The sequence below is a fragment of the Dipteris shenzhenensis genome, chromosome 8 (genome assembly GCF_047967505.1).
Source record: "Dipteris shenzhenensis isolate YYH24624 ecotype China chromosome 8, Dip_SZ_1.0, whole genome shotgun sequence".
Taxonomy (NCBI): Eukaryota; Viridiplantae; Streptophyta; class Polypodiopsida; order Gleicheniales; family Dipteridaceae; genus Dipteris; species Dipteris shenzhenensis.
Window position 1 is genome coordinate 16,463,384 of NC_141603.1, and position 18,415 is coordinate 16,481,798.

The window sequence follows — 18,415 nt, forward strand, 5'->3', positions numbered from 1 at the left end:
GTATTCTAGTTAAACTTTCAGTTTCTCTATGGCGTATTTCTTTCTTCTTATACATATAAGAGAAGTAGATGAATTATGGAACTAGACAACAAACATGATCAAAGTGCTAGATCTAAAGCATGCCATAGTGATAGCATAAGAATCTCAAACAGTTTATAGGCACAGACCGTAATATTCGAGTTCTTGAAGACCCATCCAAATATTCTCAATCTTGTAATATTCTTTTTTCAGTTATGCTAGAGTCTATGCATAACTTAGAAGAATTAGACATTTGCAAACTATTCCATGTCTTCTTAAGGTCTAAGCCACTATTTCATGTCTTCTTAAGGGATATTGAAGATTTGGACTAAGCCACTCAAGCTGTAGCCTTATCATGCATGCTTAGTCTAATCAATCTATTGACTAATAGGGGACATATGCCTTCAACATATTTCCTAGTAGAATCGATCCTTACTAATTGCTAAATAGTTAAAGGATGATTTATCATTAGTAATTTCCCAATATATTAGAGATGATTACCCAAGCTTAAACCTAGTTTCCTTCTAAAGAACTTGCTTGTCCCAAAGTGTCTAGTCAACTTCAAGCTTTGGTCACCAACCATGTCACTAGTCAATCTTTAATGTCCAACTCCAATAGTTGACTAGTAGGTTTATGTTTGTGTATTAATTTGATAAGTCGAGCGAGTCTTATACAAAATGTCTTATTAATTTGATAAGTCGAGCGAGTCTTGTGCCTCATTAAACGTTTTTTAAATTTAAAGTTTTCACATTTTAAATTATAAATGTCGTAATTCAAAAATAAAATAAAATTTACAAATGCATTTCAAATTTATAAATACTTTATAATTATTCCTATGAACGTTTTTTTATTTAATAAAAATAGCTCTATTTAAAAAAAAAATTTTCATTTTCACATTTTAAATAAAAAATGTCGTAATTTATAAATTTCAAAAAAACATTAAAATGCATTATAAATTTAGAAATTTTTTATAATTTTCCTTATAAACTAAAATTTAATTAAATTCTACCAAAAAGAAAATGCTACATAAAAAAAACAGAAATATAGAACATTTTCACATTTTGAATAAAAAATGCCTCATTAAACGTTTTTTAAATTTAAAATTTTCACATTTTAAATTATAAATGTCGTAATTCAAAAATTTAAAAAAAATTTACAAATGCATTTCAAATTTATAAATATTAATATGAACGTTTTTTTATTTACTAAAAAAGCTCTATTTTGAAAAAAAAATTTCATTTTCACATTTTAAATAAAAAATGTCGTAATTCATAAATTTCAAAAAAACATTATATTGCATTTGAAATTTAGAAATTTTTTATTATTTCTCTTTTAACCTAAAATTTAATTAAATTCTACCAAAAAGAAAATGCTACATAAAAAAAACAGAAATATTTAACATTTTCACATTTTGAATAAAAAATGCCTCATTAAACGTTTTTTAAATTTAAAATTTTCACATTTTAAATTATAAATGTCGTAATTTAAAAATTAAAAAAAAAATTTACAAATGCATTTCAAATTTATAAATATTTTATAATTATTAATATGAACGTTTTTTTATTTACTAAAAAAAGCTCTATTAAAAAATTTTTTTTTTTCACATTTTAAATAAAAAATCTCGTAATTCATAAATTTCAGAAAAAGATTAAAATGCATTTTATTTTTTTTCTTATAAACTAAAATTTTAAATTACTTTTTTTAAAACTAAAATTTTCACATTTTAAATTATAAATGTCGTAATTTAAAAATTAAAAAAAAAATTTACAAATACATTTCAAATTTATAAATATTTTATAATTATTAATATGAACGTTTTTTTATTTACTAAAAAAAGCTCTATTTAAAAAAAAAAAATTTTTTCACATTTTAAATAAAAAATCTCGTAATTCATAAATTTCACAAAAACATTAAAACGCATTTAATAATTTTTCTTATAAACTAAAATTTAATCAAATTCTACCAAAAAGAAAATGCTACATAAAAGAAAATGCTACATAAAAAAAAACCCTACCTGGACTCTCCCTCCATCTCCGTCGATGTCCGTTCGTGGCTCTCCGTCGCTCGCGCAATTCCGTCGAAGTCCAGCAAATCCGAAATCGGTGGATGAGGCAGAGCTCGATCGAGGTATGCGGAATGAGGGGGGTCGCTCTCCTTTTATAAGAAAAATTAGGGTTTAGCTACCTCGATCGAGGTATTCTTGACATGCCCATACATCTCGGCACATTTACCTCGATCGAGGTATTGGCATGCCACGATACCTCGATCGAGGTATTCTTGAGATGCCCATACATCTCGTTGGCATGCCACGATACCTCGATCGAGGTATTCTTGACATGCCCATACATCTCTGTACATCTACCTCGATCGAGGTATTGCCATGCCACGATACCTCGATCGAGGTATTGTGACATGCCCATACATCTCGGTACATCCACGTCGATGGAGGTTTTGACATGCCACGATACCTCGATCGTGGTGTGTTGGCAGAAGCGGGATGCCAAGTCATGTGTCCAGTATACCTCGATCGAGGTATGTCATCCGCCCTGTTGGCTGCCCTGTCGGATGGCACATACCTCGACTGAGGTATGCTGGACATGCCACCTGACCTCGATCGAGGTTGAGCTGGATTGCCACGATACCTCGAACGAGGTAGATGTGGCATGTATGGCTGGCTTGCCAGCAAGCCTCGATCGAGGTAGAGGCTCAGTCCGGTGAAAAAGCTACGTATCTCGATCGAGGTATTGGCTAGGCTCGGTTGTGCTCGTGTGTGATTTTCATTGGAGCTTATACCTCGATCGAGGTATTGGAGACCGAAGCAAAACCTTTGTATTTTCACTCGAGCGGGTGTCACACTCACCCGAAAGTGGTCCGGAAGTGGACACCCTTAGCTTGCTACCTCCCTGTGATAGCTTGAAAAAACAATACATTGCTCCAAATGATGCTTTGAACTAAAATAATGCTTTGGAAATTCAGCATACTTAAATTTGTTCATCTAAAAAAACCAAAAATTTTCATCTAAAAGTTAAGTGGCTACAAGGAAACATAAAAGACTATAAATAGATCTAAATGTATTTATTACAGTTACAAAATATTACACTTGGGGAGCACCAAAAAAGTTTTACCAAAACTTTTGCATCATGTATTTATTGCAATAGGAAAATATACAATTTGGAGCACCAATAAAGTTTTACAAAAACTTTTCATCCTGGAACTTCTCATATAGATTCTGAGTATGAAATATTACAACCTTGGAGCACCCGAAATGGACAAGCTAGAAAATGTGCTTGACAATCAACACCTTACAATAACCCAAAATAGGCATTGAGGCCATGAAAATGCTATGGAAAGTGACATGGATTTAGGTGGCAAAGGCCATTACAATAACTTGAAATACTACCAATACCTAAAAAAATCTTTCACTTCAAGCAAGCGCAAGAAATTTTCTATTGCACCAGAAATTTGGAAGAGCACTTAATTGCCCTCCCTCTCAGTACTCGAGCAACCCATAACCCTTCCTCAAACTCTTCACACATTATCTCAATGAGATATTCCTTAGCTGACAAGGTCTTCTCCCTTAGATCATGTTGCTCCTTTGACTGAGGCATCTCTACATTAGTGAAGAAACCTAGGAGTTGGTTTGATGTATCCTCAAACTCCTTCTTCATAATGGCAACCCGACTCGATCGGCTTTATTTGTGCTCGCTTGTCATGAGTGCCTCTTCATCATCCATTTCAACCTTGGGAGGGGGGAGTGAAGAGCCCTGGCCTCCACTATCAGGTTGCTCACTACGTTCTACAAAACAAAGTTTATCAAGAGAGAAGGGAAAACAAGTAAGGAGGAACTCAAGAATAGGAAGTTGAAAACAAACCCTACCTAGTGCAAGTCTTGAGGAATCCATGAGGATATCAATTGGGTCGACAATCCTCTCACCTCCAAAGGTGGAGGCCATCTTCATATATAGCTGCTTGTCCTCGTTGTTGTTGTGCAGCAATTGAGCAACTTGCCGTTCATGCTGCCCCATGCTCTTCTCGGATGGAATGCGCATCTCATAATCATTGATGACCTTAAAGGAGCCCGATATTCTGTTCCAGTGGGGGTATAGGCTTTGAGGACGACGAGCCTTGAACTCTTCGTCCTTGCAAAGGCTAGACACAAACTCCCATTTCTCATCTTTATTTTCTATGGAAACCATCAAGGAACCCTTGTCCATAAGCTGGTCAAGGGATTTTTTAGCTTTGATGAGAATGGAAGTTTCTTCCATTTTCCAATTGACATTGGCTAGGTTCTTTGTCATCAATTGAATAAAAAAGACCAAGGGTATTTAAATCCTCACCCAACCCTTCTTTTCTTGAAATTTCTACTACTACTGCATCAACAAATACTGCTACAGCAAGGGGGGAGGGAGGTGGTAGGAGGGGTCAGGGACTGAGTAGCCATCTACATTGAGTGGAGGCAATGGATAATAATGAGGGGTGCCCATGTAGCCAAACCAAAAAATCACCAAAGTATACAGATATTTGCTATACTATCTAAAATGGCCAGACAATATCTACAATGAGCCCAAAATTTCAGAGGAGTTGTTATTAAATTAGGTTTCGGTTATTAAAACACAATAGAACTGTTGATTTCAAACAGTCTCCCCCCCCTCCTCCCTTCTCTATATTGTTGATTTCAAACTGTCTCCCTCTCCCTCTCCCTCCCCCTCCCTCTCTCTCTCTCTCTCTCTCTCTCTCTCTCTCTCTACTGCTAAATTCTTCTTACATATTGCAAAAATGTCCCATAGAAAAATTGAAAAAATGTTTTAAAAAAAATCATTTCATATTGCAAAAATATTATTATGATGAATTTGCCATACTAGACCAGCCAAGACTTGTCCTTCTAAATTAAACAACATATTGCATATCTATTCCAGAGATATTGTAAAAATGTTGTAGAGATATTCAATTACATATTGCTGAAATATTTAATTACACTTAGGAATGCCTTTAAAGAATATATAATCACTAGTCAGGAAAAACATTCGACCTACTTAATAGTTATATCACTAGCTAGGCCATTTCAAGTTATACCAGCAGGTAAACATAACATTAGACCTCATAAGAATCAAAATGAGGCATCAAACATTAGACTTGCTTAATAGTTATATCACTAGCTAGGCCATTTCTAGTTATACCAATAGAGGTGAACATAACATTAGACCTCATAAGAATCAAAATGAGGCATCAACCATTTCTAGTTATATGAGCAGGTAGACATAACATTAAACCTCATAAGAATCAAAATGAGGCATCAGAACATAGTATTTCATAACTGATAGTTTCAAACACAACATCAGAAGTACTATTCACGTGACAAGCTAGTATTCGACCCTAAACCACTGACCAAAGATGCCAAAACTAAATCAAAGTTCTAGAACCCAAAAATACATTGAATAGCCAAAAAAACCTTCTTGAAAGCCACAAAAGAGGACTTCCTTCCACGTTTCTTGGGGTTTTTCTTCATAGGAACAAGCACAGTCCTTACAGCCGCATCCGCAAGGGGTCTCCAAAGGGAGAGACAGACTTGCAGGCATAGTTTCCTCCAGAGTGCCAAACAGATCTGCAGCATGGCATGGAGCAGACGACCTCGGAGTAGGCATATTCGTCAGATAAAAAAACCAGGGTGAGCATCCAAGTTTGACATCAGGCATAGGGGGAGGAGAAGCTACAACACATTTTCCCAAAGCTAGAGATACTAACACATCGGCATACATCTGAGTTGTGGTAGAGATAAGGTCATCGAACTGTGATGAAGGCTCAAACTCTATGTCGAGGTCAGCATTGTTGAAGATAGATCTCAGGTTAAAAAACTCATGGCGAGCCATGGTGAAAATCGAACAGCATGTAGAGGGATGCAAATGGACAACATTGGAAACAGGGATGCACAAGAAACATGGTGCCATGTCGAAAATCACCACCAAGAATGCCAATATATGGAAATTGATAGCCAGACAATGACAAAGAACTACGTGCCACCCTTGATTGCCATGGTCAAGTCAGAGAGGTGAAGCAACATCCATAGGAGTTGGCTTGCAAGTGGCCATGGATGGCAGAGCTGCATGGGAGATGGCACACGGCGAGAGAACATAGCCGCAGAGGAGGGAGCATAGTTGTAGTCACAAGGAGTGAAGGAGGAGCAAAGCCGAGGAGGCGAGAAGCAGCATGCAATGGAGGCAGAGAGCCGAGCTAGAGAGCAGCATGGAGATGACGAGGTGCAAAGGAGAAGCATGCACCAAAAATGCCAATATATGGAAATTGATAGCCAGACAATGACAAAGAACTACGTGCCACCCTTGATTGCCATGGTCAAGTCAGAGAGGCGAAGCAACATCCATAGGAGTTGGTTTGCAAGTGGCCATGGATGGCAGAGCTGCATGGGAGATGGCGCACGGCGAGAGAACACAACTGCAGAGGAGGGATCATAGTCGTAGTCACAAGGAGTGAAGGAGGAGCAAAGCCGAGGAGGCGAGAAGCAGCACGCAATGGAGGCAAAGAGCCGAGCTAGAGAGCAGCATGGAGGTGAGGAGGTGCAAAGGAGAAGCATGCAAGAGTGGTAGAGAGCCGGGCGAGAGAGCAGCATGGAGGAGCAACATGGAGAGAGTAGCATGGAGGTGAGGACATGCAAAGAAGTAGCATGCAATGGAGGCAAAGGTCCAGGTGCAAAAGCGAGCAACAAATGAGCCTCTAGAGGAGATGGTAAGGGTAGGTGGGGGGCACATGGGCTCCCACCAACCACCATTGCATGGCCTCCACATGGCATGCCATGTAGGATAGTTGATTAGCATGTGCCGGTCCATAGTGGGCTGTTCTCGGTCACCTGGTGGAGGTGCACCAGTGTGGGTTTTGGCACCCCAAAAGTCTGGGGTGCAAATTTGTGCACTGCAGGTGCTTTGATGCGCCCTCAATAATTACATGTGTGCACATGTCCATTGAACCACCAATGCCACTCCAACGTGTCTGTGTGCACAGGGCTTGAAGCATCCAAAGTGTGTACCCTAAGCTTGGAAAGGAAATTTCTTAACCGTAGTTTTTGAACACATGCTGGAGTAGCAATGAACATGATGGTGTAGTCAAGGAAGGTGAAAAGAAAGACCATACATGCCCCAAGAGGATGCACAGTAGTAAAGCAAACAACCAACTTTGCTAGATGTCAGACAACAATATCTAAAGCAAGTCAGACGAGCACCAAAAATGTTTACACGATGTTAGAAAATGGAGCCCCAAGTGTGGGTCTCCTCATCTTTTACACAGATCTATCCCATTGCTGTTGGCCATTTGCAATATGCATGGCCTCATGCAAGAGCTAGGCAGCTCCCCTTCCCCCCATTTCCACCCTTCTCCTCCAGTCTAGAGTGAGATAGTTATGGAGCTACCATTTGGATAAGCAACCCATACCGAGTGCTATCAAAGAGCACGATGATCTTCTTACATCATTGGAATTGTTGGATGACCTTGCTTTACTTCATGTCTCAGAGTCTTTTGTTTCTCTCATTGAAATACTTCTGTGTCAGGTAATATCAAGTAGATACGCTAATAGAGACTCAACAATATCGCTCTTATGCCTCTTGTTTACTTGGTTTCAAAAAATATAGCAAAAGCGAGAGATATCCACGACCGTGAATAAACTTGTTTGCAAACTGTAGGACAAGCTTGTTCTAATGATCTGATTGGTGATCGCACGTTATAGTGACCGAAGAGCAAATTTGCTTAGAGTGCTGGATGAAATAATACAATACAATTATCGTGAGTTTTCTTGACCTTTTCTTCGTATGCTATACCCAAGAGATATGGGCAATGGTGGATGTATGAAGCATGATTGACCTCGTTATTCATGTTGACAAAAACAACATATCGGTCCTCGAAGATTTTTGCTGATATGCTAACTTTTTACTTTGTCCGTGTCAGTTTGACACATAGCTAGGCTACTAAGATCTGGCAATCTATGCTGGTCACGAAGTTGCCCCCTTGACCCCCTTGCCTTCCCCCTCATCCTCCGTGAATCCTTATCATGTTTATGCTTTTAATTTTTGTACACATGCTCAAATATTATACTTCTTATTAATCAAGAGTACCTTATCCATCTCCATCAGAGTAAACTTGGATGCAAAGAAAGAGTCATTGACCTCTCCTAATTTTCTAATGGAGTATAGAACATCTTTCAACTCAAGGGAGGTAGACTTCATCAAAGACTAGAGATATTCAATTTATCAGGACACTGTCTTCGTTGTAGGAAGATGGGCCATCTAGCTCGAAACTACCCTCGTGGTTAGGGGTGGACTCCTTCCCCCCCCCCCCCCACAAGACAAGTAGAGCCAGTAAGCGAGAGCCCAGCACCCCTCTAGATAGGAGCCGCAGGAGTTCCAAACCCCTTGGTTGACACCTTCAGAGGGAGAGTGGGCCCAAATGGAAAAAAAGAAAAAGAAAAGTAGCAAATTGGATCAAAAGCACTGCAAACAATGGGCTAGATGTAGGGAGAGAGAGAGAAAAGGAGCCTCTAGTTGGAGACCCCTCCCCCAAGTAGTAGGGACCATGGTTTAGCTAGGTGATCCTCCAATGGTGAAAGAACAATGACCACAACCACCCTTGCATCAATAGCCTGCCTCAGGAGCTTCTGACGTTATGATGGCAAAAGTTACAGAGGGTAGCCCCACAACGGTTGGGAGAAGGGGATCTAGAGCCTAGGTGTGCCTAATCAGAAGGGCAGGCCTGTGGCTGCCTCTTATTCCCTCCTACCCCCTCCCCCTCTGGACGTCTCTCCCTCTCCACCCCCTCCACTCCTCTTGAGCTCCCCCCGCCTCCCCCTACCCTTGCCACTCTTGCTATGGTCATCCTCACCACCTGCCCCCCTCCCCCTCCCCTCCCCTCCTCACCTCCCCCTGCTCCCTCCACCCTAGCCTCCCCCTCCATAGTAGCTTCTTTAGCCTCCCCGCCCTCCCACCCCTTATCAGTCCTACCTCGGCTCCCCTACTAGTAGCCAACAGCATGATTGCATCCCCCTCCTCTTCTTTGTCTCAACAGGTTGTCCCCCTCCCTTCTTAGCCCTCCCATTTTGGGGGGGATTCAGAGGGAAGGGGCTTGTCCTCTCGACCAGCAGCTCCCAAACTTTAGCTTGGGTGCCCTCTCTCTCTCTCTCTCTCTCTCTCTCTCTCTCTCTCTCTCTCTCTCCTCTCCTCTCTCTCTCTCTCTCTCTCTCTCAACTTTTGGAGATTTGAGCCTTGGAATTACCTAGAGATCCTAGCGGACTCCTATCCTCTACCACTCGAGGTGACACTCACGATATTGTAGCCCTGGAAAGGGGGTTAGATCAGCGTAGTGGTCTCCCAGACACATACAGTTTGCTGATTCCAATTTGCCTCTACATGGTTGAAGTGGATCCCAAGGGTATTTGATGCTCTATTGGAGGATTGGATCTCATGCATGATGGACGATTAGATGGGTTCATTGGGACTGGATCTTTGGCAGGCCCATGGTGCTGAAGCTAACTTCCAATTGAGCTTCACACGGGAGAAGCCGATATAAGCTTTGAGAGTAGGGGTTATCAGATTGCCACCTGAGGCAAGGATTGATTTGGCACATTATTGGCCACTCTAGAAGTGTGCTGAGATGTTCATAGTGGACGTCTCCTTCATGTTGCAGTGGGCATCGAAGATTGCCGGTGTCCACCTTGGTATGCCATTGCATGGACACAAACTACTTGCCCTCCAAACCCCCCTCAAAGTAATAAAAGGTAGCTTTTTTGGGATAGACACCCACTCACAAGCCAACCTTATTTCTTGCTTCCCCATCCTCATGAGTTGGACCATAGTGAGTTGGAACATGCATGGGCTCCAAGACTGCGTGCATGTAGTCAGCCGCAATATTGATTCTTTTGTAGGAGTTGCAGAGGCCAGTGGTAGGGCGAGCAGTGGACTACCTTTTGACATAGGAGCACATTTTTTAATAAGCATCCAACATCCAACGGCGCCATCATCTTCTTCTAGGGAGAGGCGTGGAGGTGTGGTATAGGATGGAGTGCATCTTGGTCTCCTAGGCAGTTTCCCTAGAGGTCTATGATCAGGGTGAGCTTATCCTAGGTCACAGTTTGGATGGGATTTAGGATGGGAGAGTCGAGGGTTGTGGGATTCTAAATATGAGCATGCAGACAACACCAAGAGGAGGCTAATAGAGTGTCTGCTAGATGTTGACCCCTGGATTGTTGGAGGAGACTTTAATAATCTAGAGTTTGGGGAGGACAAGCAGGGGGGTGCCTCCTTTGCCGAGATGCTAGCATTAGAGCGGAGCACATGGGAGTAGTTCATCTTCACGATTAGTGGTAGAGACCTGCAGCGGAGAGAGCCAGAGTTAAGCAAGATACTTGGTAGCCTCCTCTTCTCATTCAACCAGAGGAGACATGATGCAAGGCTTGAGAGGCTAGATTGCTTCTATGTTGGGGATTGGGCACTCCACAGGGGCGGTTCTACAGGGATTCTAGTAGACTATTGTAATGAGAGATGTCAAAAGGAAAACCCCTAGAAAAATGTCAAAGCATGCCAACAGAGAGGATGAGGAAGATCAATAAAAAAGAGTGCTAGAGAGATAAAGTTATAAAAGAGAGATAAAAATTAGTGATAATGAGATAGTGAAAAATGTGTATTAGTGCAAAAGGTGTTTGAAAAAGAAGGCATGTATACCATAGCTTTTTGTAAATCTTCTGTTGTCTCTATGCCAACATGGACTTAGGTAGTACAAAATGTGTATGTAGAGTAGCGGCAAAGCTCCACTTGTACCTGCATAAGGCTAGGAATAATCTCTCTTAGGAATCCTCAACATGCAAGTTCTACTTGTGATTCCTACATGCGAGTTCTACATGCACCTTCTACATGTAAGTCCTACATGCATGTTCTACTTGCAACTTCTACTTGCAACTCCTACATGCAACTCCTACATGCAATTCCTACATGCATGTTCTACATGCGGGTTCTACATGCAGCATGCAACTCCCACATGCAACTTTCAAATCCTACATGCAACTTCTATATGCAAGTTGTACATGTAGAGAGAGAATGTCTTACAATTCCTACATGTAGAGAGAGAAGCTCTCTAACTTGTATAAATACCCCATAATGGAATGAAGCCCACACACTTTGGGACATTGTGTTGAGTTCTACTTTGGTATTCCAAGAAATTGTCTCAAGTGTCCATGCTTCCTTGCACTCCACATCCAAAAGCATGTCCTAACCTTGCAACTCCTCCTCCCCTCTCCTCCAACCTTGCAACCCATCCTCTCCCTCTCCTCCTCCTCCCTCCTCCTCCTCCTTCCTGCTCCTCCTCGTCCCTCCCCCAATGAAGGCGAAAGTCTTCATTACCTCAACCATGATAATGCACATTTCTTTCACACGTGCATGCACTATGTTTGCTTACCACACTTAAGCCTACATCTCTCACCGAAATATGACTCGAGGTCCTAAGCTACTCGTATACTACAAATGACAACCCCAATATATCTGTAGGTTGTCGACAAAAAGCCTCAGAACCTTGCAAACTAAGAATACCCTACTCTTCCTGTGGAAGCCGTGGGAAAGAGCCAACATTTGGCACAGCTGCAGGGGAGACTAGTGTCTCAAGTAACGAGTAAACATATGCAGGTATGTGTAAAAGACAAACTACCACAAATTTTCATGAAAATAACACTCAAGGGCAAGGAGAGTAAAAAATTTCCAACTCTATCAACCCCAAGCATCAACCTTGGGTTACTACCTTAAAAAATTTTCTTTATTTCTTAAAAGAAGCCTCTTGATAAACAATCAGGCAAGGTAGTGGACACGAATGCGTATAGCTTGCAATTTTGATCATTTCAGCTTTTTACAGAAGAGCGATCCGAGCTAACCATGAAAAGTTACGGCTCAGGAAGAGTTTAGGGTTTAACCCTAAACCTACAAACATTTCCTATAAAAACCCACTCCAACCCCTCATTCTTCTTCTTTCACATCTTTCCCCCATCCTCTTCCCCATTCCGAGCCCTACGCAAGAACTCCTTCCTGTACATCGACCACCACCCTACTCCCATCCTCACATGGTGAGTTACTTCGAGCCCATCTTGCAGCGATAACCTAGCCATCCACCCACCGTCCATTCGTCCTCATCAATCCCGTTACATTGAGAAAGACTTGGAGAGCATTAAGGTGACCATCTCTTCCTCCCTTTGGATTTCCGTCAAAGTTTTCTGTCCATCAAGTTTTTCTTCCCCTCCCCCTCCACCCCCCCCCCCTCCCCCTCCACTATCCCCCCCTCCACCACCATCCCCTCACCCCCCACCCCACTCACCCCCCCTCCATCTCCACCACCAGCCCCCCCTCTCCACCCCCCCCCCTCCACCACCCCCTCCACCCTCCACCCCCCCTCTACCACCACCCCCTTCCCCCCCCTCCTCCACCACGCCCCTTTCCCCCCCCCCCCTCTCTCCACCACCCCCCTTCCCCCCCCCCCCTCCCCTCTCCACCCCCCACCCCCCTCCATCTCTACCACATCCTCCCCTCTCCACCCCCCCCCCCCCCCACCCCCACCCCTTCCATCTCCCCCCCCCCCCCCCCTCCATCTCCACCCCCCCCCCCTCCTCCACCACCCCTCTCTCTCTCTCTCTCTCTCTCTCTCTCTCTCTCTCTCTCTCTCTTTCCACCCCCCCTTCCTCTTCTCTCCCCTCTCTCTCTCTCTACCCCCTCTCTCTTCTACCCCCTCTTCTCTCTCTCTCTCTCTCTCTCTCTCTCTCTCTCTGTCTCTCTCTTCTATTCCCCTCCCTCTTCTCTCTCTCTCTCTCTCTTCTACCCCCCTCCCTCTTCTCTCTCTCTCTCTCTCTCTCTCTCTACCCCCCCTCACCGACCGCTCCACTCACTACCCTACCTACTCCTAACTAAAAGCTTTAGCCCTTATATTAAGCAAGGGCTAATAAGCCCTTGCAAGGCGGCTAGCCGTAGCGCCCAACGCATCTCCAATGCCCACCCATGCAGCGGCATGCCAACGATGATCTGCTCAAGGCAAAACCGCCCACCCCACCCCTACCTCCTCCACTCAAGCCCGCCTCCATGCCACTTCTGCGCTCGACCACACCTCTCACTTCTATGTCCCTCCTCTCCCCAATGCCTCCTACTCCTTCCTCCATCCCTCCACCCTCCATCCTCCTCACCCCCCCTTTCCCCTCACACTCCTCTCCCACTCACAGTCCCCTCCAGCCGCAACCCCCCTCCTGGCCACCATCGCGCGACGCCCCTCAAAATTTTTTTAAATTTAATATAATTAATTACTAATATATATATTATTTATTTTTTAAAAAAACCTAACCTAACTTTACCCTAGCACTAACCCTAGTTAGGTTACTTTAATCCTAGGTTAGGTTAGATTTAACATAGGTTAGTTAGTTTAACTTGAGGCTAGTTAATTGTAGTTAGGTTAGCCTAACTGCTAGTTCTTAGACTAACTAGATTGCTAGGTTAACTCAACTAACCTTGGTTAGTTTATCTAACTATAGTTAGTTTGATCAACAACTAGGTTAGGTCAGATTAACTAGGTTAGGGAAACTCACAATAGAGTAACAGGATAGGCTAGTTATACTAATTGGAAGTACCTCAGTTACTCACCCTCAGTTAAACTTAAAGCACATTCACACCAACCTTAAGACCAAGCTCCCCCCCCCACCCCACCCTACAAAAAAGGTCCATTTTCCCCCTTCTTTAACCGCTCGTAACTCATCCGTTTGAGACCCAAACTGGACCCCATTTGAACCAAAATTTCACACATAGAAACACCACGCTATGAGGCATTTTTCCAGCCCATTTCACACGATTTCAACATCCCTAGCACTCGCCATTTGTGCCCCCGTGTGGGCCTCGTTTTGCACTAATTCACTTGTATCTTTACGTTGTGACCTCCGATTGAAGTTTTGTCTGCACTGGCACATTTCCCCACACACGTGGGAAAATCCTAGACACATTATTAACACGATGGTCCCTACAACACTAACACATCTCTAACCCTGCTAACACAACTACATCAACACCCGCACTTGCGGCGGTAGAGACACCCTTTGCAATTCTTGCCCAATCTGCATGCAGCTATGCTCTAGCCAACATCTCTGACTCCAACGCTTGCCAAATCTGCATACAACTCTGCTGTAGCCACCGCCTCCAACACTCCTCTACCGCAATTTCCCCCTTAAACTTCAAGAAACCCCTTTGACACCTCCACGACACCTCCACGCCACAACATGGCTGGATGTAGTCACGATGATGATGGGGATATTGACCTCGATGCGGATGCTAACAATTTCTTTAATCACATAAATAATAGCAATCAAGGCAGGTGCCCCCTGGGAAAACTGGAACTTCCCAAATATAATGGTAGGGGAGATTTAGCCCGATTCCTCTAGCATTTTGATGCTACATGCCAAGCGGATGGAGATCATCCAACGAAACCAAGGTGGCCTGGTTTCCCATGGCCTTAACCGATGAAGCATCTGAATGGTACCTAGACCTCCTAGTGGAAGAACGAGCCACATGGGACCTGCTTCAAATAGAATTCAAGAGGTGCTTTCAAACGGAGAGACTACAAGATGATCCCGCTCTCCAACTCAACAAGATCGAACAAGGCCATCGAGAAGATGTATGCACGTACCTAGGCAAGATGAAAATATTAATCGCCAAATGTGCCCCACGTCCCAATGCAAAGTACCTCACGGCCTGGTCCATTACAGGACTAAGGAAGAAAATCCACATGGATATGAAAAAGATTAGCAATAGCTATGAAATGTTCAGTGCTGCTCATGTGGCAGCCATTGACATAGAGGATGGCATGACCAACTCTGACGTTCCCAAAAAAATATAGTGGTCCTACACAAAGGAACAACTTATATTTACCACATACGAAGATCATTTTTCCCAAGTCCTATTTGAATCTTCTCTTGGCAAAACCTATGTATAGATGTATGTATCTTCTTTGCTAGAGTCAAAGATGGCATTGTTCACATGTCTTGAAAGCAATCACATGATGTACCTTGAGAGCTAATGAGTGGATGTGGGAAGTGAAAAGAGAGGGGAATGTAATAAAAGTTAGTGCTAGAGAGGAATGGTGGAAGGGTTGGGTTCGTGGAGGTATCTACAGTGGGTGAGTTAATGAGGAGGCTTGATATCATGTAGTGAAGGAGATCCATAATAAGACATGATATATTGAAGAGCCAAATTGGCCATTTATGAGAGCACTACGTGTATTTTGTTGCTCCACTCTCCGCAAAAAGACATGACATTTGGAATCTTACAAAGGAACATCTTGCTTTTACCCCATCTACTCTATATTCTTTACAGAGATTAATCCCATACTAGTGGCAGCGATGACACATGGCAACCAAAATAGGGGGCAAATGCACAAAGTGCAGGAAGTAGAGGCACAAAAGATGAGTTGGCATGGAGGACATGTAGTGTCGCCAGGTTTCAAGTCTATCTGCCATGCATGTGTCCCATTGGTAGAAGAAACTGTAGATGCAGAGGTAAATGCAACTACTCACCTGGGCTGCTCCCCCAAGCAAAGTAAATGAAAAGGGGAGTGGCACAATTGACAACGTAGATGACGGTGCGGGTATGTGGCAATGCGAAAGGCAAACAAACTGGCCGATCTGACAACATGGTGATGCATCATTCGGCGACGAGGCTACGTGGCGATGTATCATTTGGTGATGCAATGCATCATTCGGCGTGGCGATGAGCAAGGTGATGGTGGCATGCGGGTTATGGGTGGCGGCCGATCGTCGACATAGTGTGGCAGTACATTGGACCAGGAGAGAGAGAGAGAGAGAGAGAGAGAGAGAGAGAGAGAGAGAGAGGGGGGGGGGGGGGGGGAGGGGAGGAGACTACCACCTAGCAATGGCCCCTCCTCTCTCTCCCCCTTTTGCATGTCCCTTCTTACTATTCTTTAAGGGGAGGATCCATGTGGCATTCAAAAGTTGCAACACGTGGTGGGCAAGGAATGCTTTGGGGAGCTCCGATAGGAGGGCTGTGATATGATGCCACATGGAAAAGAGGCGAAAGATTATGTCTGACTAATGCAGATCTGGCAACTCCTGGAAGGTGCATCGTGTCATGCCATGTGTCCCCGTTGTGAGAAAACAGCCATCTTGATCCATGTGTCCATGTCATCAAGAGAACACTGCTAGTCGTGCGGTTTGTCGTGGTATCTGTCTTCACGTAGTCTCAAGACTGGTAGTCACGCAGTCTGCCAGTTTGTCTTTGTCACAACCTATCTCAAGACTCCCAGTCACACAGTCTATTGGTTAGCATAGGATAGCACGTTGCAACAAGCATCTAGAGAAGTCAAACAGACTTTGATGCAGAGGACAATGCTGAGCTGGTGACCCGAGAGGGAGGCAAAGGTTGTGGGGAGCCTGGAGGTCACGTTAGCAGCACGTGGAGAACAGCAGACGAGGGCCTCATGTGGGGCAGGGCACATAGTTGATGATGTGGTGGGGAGGCAGACTCGCCGACATGCACTACAAGGCATAGGCCCTTTTTCGACGAAAATACTGACGCTTTTTACATTAATTTTTTTTTTCACAGGTGCAAACATCGTCATTAAAGTCGTTAAAAGCGTCAAAAAAGAACCGTTGCTATATAGCGACGTTGTTAAATGTCGCTATATAGCGACACTAATAATCGTCGCTATATAGCGACACTAGTAAACGTCGCTATATAGCGACACTAGTAAACGTCGCTATATAGCGACGATTAACAGAACTTAAAAAAAAGGATTAGTGGGGCTAAACAGGGCTTACTATGGCCCTGTTTAGCCCCACTAATCCTCTTTTTTTTGTAATTACAAAAAAAAGTTTTTTATAACAAAATTTCCCGCTCAAATGAAATGATCGAGCAACAAAAGCATATACATGTTGAACATATATAACATTGTTTGTTACAAAATGACATACATGGCGAAGAAAATGCAAATTGCTACTACTACTACTACTACTACTCATCTGAATCATCCTCATCCTCATCCTCATCTTGTTGTCCTGGTCCTTGGTCCTCGTGAGCTGCGCCTTCTTCCTGATCCTCATCACGTGCATTTGATCCTTGGCTTTGGTGATCGCTCACCTCTGATGATGGGACGCTTGGGCTTTGACCCTAAGAGTGAACCATATAAATTGAAAATTAGATTGGAACTTAAAGAATAAAACAATTTAAAAAGTGAGATTACAAGTAGGAGTAGACTTATACCATGTGAGCAATCACCTCAGCCCAATCGACCATCGCTCCCATTGCCTCTTGCTCAATAAACCACGGCTTTGTTCCTATGCGAAATGCGCATCACGTCTCTACATTTGTAGGAAGACGACCCATTGTAGCTTGCTATGGATCCAATTTACGAGAGTTAGAGTTAGCTAAAGTGCATGTAATATGTAGTAAAACAAATAGAACGATACATTAAATGAGAAGAAGTAGACTTACCACGATTTCCTCGAATGCCAACCATCCGCCTGCACCAAAGTGCAAAGTACCTACGATGTCCAACCGTCTCTTTGCAGCCCTCCTTTGACCCTCGAACATTTCGGGATGGTCCCTATTCTGCTTCTTGAAGAACTTCCAATCAGCTTTGTCTACCCAGCTGGGTTTAGCCAACCTCTTTGTGATGGAAGTACGCAAGGTTGATCTACGATGCTTCAAGACCAAACCCATGCGGTCTCGCATATAATCGTCATTAAACTCCTAATTTGGTGGGTTAGGGTATTTTTGTTTTAATTCATTGATGACCGCCTACTTCTTTTGGTCATCTTGATACCGCCAATCGGTAGTAATGCCGCTCTTGAAGTGATGGCTCATCAACTGTCTCATGGTGGCCATCACTGCTTTGCCCTTTCTATCTTCTATTATCTCTCCAGTAGCCATGATTTGATAGGAGAGATTCTTTGATGAGTAAGGAGGACTGATGGTAGCAGAGTCAGAAGGAGTGGAAGCTATGTGAGCACTTCCGGAGCGAGGAGTAGCAGTGGGAGTAGGAGAGGGCAAGGGACCTGACTGATACTATGTCTCTGGACCAAGTGGAGACCTATAGGAATGTGAGTGTGCTGACTCATCTATATCTCCAGAGTTAGCACAACATAAGCTGCCCTTCCTACTCTTCCTTCCCTTACGAGAGGCATGTGCAGGTGATGACCCCTCGGTTAAAGGGGCACGAGGGGATGGCTGGGCAATATGTCCAGCCGTCGGTGTAGGGGAGGGAATTGCTGAGGTCCTTTGAGATAGTAGAGAGAAGAATCTTGCTGCCTCCTCATCGCTCATCTATGCTACAAACTCGTCGGGACTCCCGACAAAGCCATGCACGGCTAGCAAAGGAGTTCCCC